Consider the following 5,112-nt stretch of genomic DNA (forward strand, 5'->3'; position numbering starts at 1 on the left):
ACTACAGATACTGAGGAAGCATTAGGAACAGCATTAAGTAACGACCTGTGAATGTCCTCTACATTCAGATCTCTCAGTTGGGAGCCACAGCTATTTGGGGTAATATAAAAAAACCCCTGAATCAAGGCAAATTACGATTGTATTAAGGATTTTATTCCTGATGGAATAAGGACTAACTAGATAAACAATCAGGAACAGGTTGGCAGGAGACAAAAAAAAAAAGTCAAGTTCTCATCTCTCTTTTTTACATATATAATATGTATAGTAATGTTTCCTAAGACAGTATAAAATGAGAAGGTTAATGTTATTTTCCCTCACAGGTTTTTTGGAGGGTGAGCATCAAGACAGGAATTTCAATGTATAGAAAGGGATGGTTAGAATACGGAGCTACAGCAGTTTGTAACTGGAGCAGCTCCTGCCTAGCAGCCACGGGGTGCAGCTACAAGGATCCTTGAGACAATACACAAGAAAAAAAGAATCCAAAGAAGATGTAGTTCAGGATGGTACACTCCCCTGTTTGCAAAAGTACATGAAGCAGAATATATTAGAGCCAGCAGATTCAAAAAGCATTTCCTTTAGACAAATGTGTTGTAGTGAATAAAATGAGTAAATTTACCTCCTTGACAACCCAGGCCCATCACTGCTGAATGGATAAATTTCATCTCATCTCAGGCACAGAGAGTTACTTATAGCATTATTACTTAAAATTACTCAAGGCTGAGAGGCTCCTGGGACCACAGGATTGACCACACCGGCTGTATGGTGCATGCTGTCTGTGCACTCCCCAAGCAAAGCGCCACGTTTTCTTCTCAGCATTCCCACTACATTTACCACCCCAGGTCTCACAGTCACGACTCAGCTTTCTAGCAAATTCATGCTATATAAGCAATTTGAAGAGTGGTTTGACTTGAGGATTCGCTTAACAAAGAACCTTTTTACCACCTCCCACAAGTTTTAAAGGTGCTATAGTAAAAGGATCACACTGAAGGAGGAGTGAAGAAAAAAGGCCAGAAGAGGACTGCAGAGGAATCTTTTTGGACAATGTTCATTAGTGATTACATATTCTTGCATGCCTATTATTAAATTGCTGTGGCAATTTCCTTAAGGACACCTGCTGATAGCTGTAAAAAAAAAAATAAATAAAAGAGCCACACAATTTCATTGCAGTATCTCACATATCCATAAAAAGAGCTACACTTTAAGAAAAAGTTAAATTTGCAGAAATAAATACCACAATTATGCCTAAAAGAATTTGAAGGAAACTACCTATCCCTGTATTACCATGCATAAAACCCAAGCAGTCTCCATATCACACGTACAGTATAGGATATTACTAAATAGGACATTTGGTCTGCTGGGTCCAAAGGATTTCCCCTACTACCTCAAATCAATCTCCTTTCTACCCTCACTGAAGTCTTTCCAGACAGCTCATGGTCTTGCAGCATATTCCTGTATCTTCCTTTGGATTTCTTGGAATTGAACATACTGCTGTTACAGAACATGACTGTTAAGACTCATATGTCCTGCACTAGCAATAAAATTATTATAATTAAATAGCAATTTTCTTCTGAGATCCAAGCTTACTGACTGATGTTATGAAGGAGACAACCCTGCTCCCCCCAAACCAAAAATCCATCTTGTTCTCTGCTTACAGAGAAGTTGGCCTCTAGAGATGACAGAAAAGTCCTTTCCATACCATAAGCTCTTTCTTGCCAATACATAACCACAGTCAAGTCACAGAGAAGAATTTTGTTTCTTGCTGTCCTGGAGATAAATGTCCATTTCCCTCTCCCCCTTTTCACTGACCTCCCATGCTCACAAAGGATCCAACCTGCTACTTTTCCCCTAAAGGAATGCCTCTGCATGCTCCACAGGGCTAAAGGAATTTATTTCCCATCTACCCTACAGTTACATTAGTCAAAACTCTCTTTTGCGGCGGGTCTTAACCATTCCTCTTCATTTAAATTTAGCTACATTTAATTTACTAGACAATTTCAGAAACAAAATCTTAATTAAAAAAGAAGACATCTAATCATTATAGCGTAGGAACCCTTGGAGAAGGCTGCTTTCCTTAAAGCCACAAAGAATCAGAGGGTTAACTACTTACATATACTGGGCAGGTGAAATAAAATGCAAACCATGCAATTACAGAAGATAACTGCTATGAAGGACATGACTGATGTTATACACCTGTTTATTAGACCTACCCAACCTAAGCTTGCAAGTGATTGCTGCCTCTTTTTTTTTGTCTACTATGATTTTATAAGAAAAGAGGCAACAGGAGAGGAAAGAATACTTGGACAAGATAGAGAAGGCCTGCTAGCTCAAACCAATTACTAATGGAGTGGTTTTGGTATGAGAATGAAATGTAATTGGTCACACCCACTGCTCTTCAGTAGTTTTTCAACAGACATCAAGAACAGCTGTCCTTAATTCTGAGTTTCTCTTACAATACATCTAACATACTCAAGCAAACTGAAATATATTCTCTTTCTCCAGCAGACAACCTGAATCTAACTAGCCAGGATATTCAAGATGCAGGAGATAATGCCAGCAGAAGAACAAGAGAAGAGAGAGTTAGAAAGCCATCTTGAAGTGGCTGAAAGATTCCTAAAGTATTTACAACAACTGAAGCAACTAAGCTTTATTTTTTGATCAACGCAAACACTTAAAAAACAACTTGCCCTTTAAGGAGTTTGTTTAAAAAGAAATCAAACCACTACAAACACCACAATGGTGAAAACTCCTGTTTCTCTTTTCAATGTCACCACAAAGAAGCAGATGAGAAAAAAGGTGACTCTTCCCACATATCTTTTTTAATAACCATTTTCTGAATTAGATCTCATTTTGCAGCAAGTTTAGTTGAACTTCCCCATCAAAAATAATCACTCTTCAATGGCAGCAGCTACTGGCTGAGGTCAGATTGGGTCTTCTCCTCCTGTCTGACAGCACAGTGCTGTCACCAGCTGCAGTCTCTTCCTTCCCCTCTCCTTTCACTGGGATAGCTTTCTGTGAAGTCCCCAACCTGAAGTGACTCCTCCTGGCTCAGGTGAGCTCCAGAGCCAACACATAGAACAGGGAAGGATCATGTGGTGTTGAGAATGGAAGGGAGAGGCTTGACTCCCTTACATATATTCTTATATACATTGCTATTTTACCGAGAAGCTTTAGAGCCAAGGTGCTCTGATGCAGAGAGAACATTTTGGAAGGGGTTAAATACCTACAGTGAGGACATGACTTCTGCGTTCTCCCAGGAAAGAAGCTCCAGATTTTCAAAGAGGATAACTCTTGGAGGACAGAGGGCCTAGTATATTCCAAGATTAACCAGTTTTGTTCTTCATCCAGAATCACTAGGAATCTAGGCAAATAAGTTTTAAATATAATAGAAGTTTAGAGAAAATTTCCTGCCAATGTATTAGCAGAGAACATGTTCTTTTCATCTATTATCTGCTAAAGCAAGGTAGAAGGGGAAGGAGAAAAGGAAGTAGCAGAGTCTGATTTGCTTGAACTCTTGAAATAATAAACCTTCAAGGAAAGGAAGAAACAAACAATCTATAACCTCAAAAGAGGTCTGGCTATTCAGTTGAGGAGATCAATAAGGATCATCAGCTGGGTGACTGGCTGTGGTTTCACACTTGTTCTGCTGAACTCTGCCCTGTCTGTTGCCTGGTTTCTCAGTGCTGGAAGGACCAGACTGACTCCCTACTAGAGGGTGCACAGCAATGGGGAAAGAGAGAAACTACTGGACCACTGCATTTAAAAAAATCACCTACCGTTACATAATACATTGGCAGAATAAAACCCAGTCTTTTGAGTCATTTGCCTCTCCCTTCCCTTCCCTTCCCTTCCCTTCCCTTCCCTTCCCTAAAAAAGAAAAACAAATAATCAAGACCTTCACTGTCTTCACAGCAAACATGAGACCTGAAGGGATGAAATGAGAATGATGAGAAAGAATTCCACTACCACTGGAAACAGCCAAATATATGTGGACTTTCTGCTCTGTCCTTTCCTTTCCTTTCTAGGAAGGAGCCTGTTTCTTATGCTTTTAGCGTGTTAATAAGGTATGAGGGCAGACAATTAAGGGAACTGCATCTTGCAGGCCTCCTGCACTCATTCCTGGAGCACAGTTCAGTGAGAGGACTACATGGCTTGGTACAGTATTAGGAAGTTAAATACACAAGACACATACACCTAAGTGCAGACTTTCCTGGTGAGCTCAGCTGCAGGAATTCCAAACTACCGTGACCTAACATTTTTAAACAAAGTGCTCATTAAACAATTTTGTCGTAAGTATTTATGGTCAACCTCAGTTCTAAGGCCATGCTTTTATACTATGTGAGGTCTGCACATAGTTTTTCTTTGTTTATTTGCAGCATAGATATAAACACTACTTCTCCAATCCGGGTAGCAATCAATCAGAAGTTCTTTTTACTCCTCCAGAAATACTCTGCGCAAATAACTCCAAGTAATTTTTGTTTTCCTCTCAAGGTCCTACTGGAAGCACTTCTCTATCTAGTTGCCTTTTTCTTTGCTTACTTTAAAGACACACACCCACAAGCAGATCAAAACTTCCCAGCTTATACTTGCATTCAAAGTGGTCTCAGAAGTAGCTTCCCATGTTCCAGTTATAGTTAAACAAAGGGGTACATCACTGTTCCCACTTTCAGCCAGAATGGAAAGCAAGTAGCACACCCATCAGCTTCAAGGAGATTTTTACCCAGCCTTGAAGGATGTGAAAAGCAAGAAGCAACAATAGTTACTTTTCAAAGGGCAGCTTCCATCTGAAAGTCCAATAATGCAGAGTGCACTTGAAAGGATCAAGGCCTGAGCACATAAAATCAGCACCCAAAATTGAAAGAAACCTGACATTTTAACCTTAATCTCTTTGTGTCAGCTTCCCCATCTCCCAGATGAAGGACGGAGCTCTGAGAGATCCTCACATGAAAGCAGGAGGCAGGACAAAAGATAGGAAAGGACATTCGCAAAATCCACAGGACTGTGAAAACAGCAGAGACAACAGTCATTTACTTCGGCTGTGCCCCATAGGAACGTAATAAAGAGGGTGTTAGGGACTAGCAACAGTAGCTCTGGTTGAATGCAAACACCATTCCT

Source organism: Apaloderma vittatum, unplaced genomic scaffold (genome assembly GCF_000703405.1).
Source record: "Apaloderma vittatum isolate BGI_N311 unplaced genomic scaffold, ASM70340v1 scaffold3148, whole genome shotgun sequence".
In the NCBI taxonomy this organism is placed as follows: Eukaryota; Metazoa; Chordata; class Aves; order Trogoniformes; family Trogonidae; genus Apaloderma; species Apaloderma vittatum.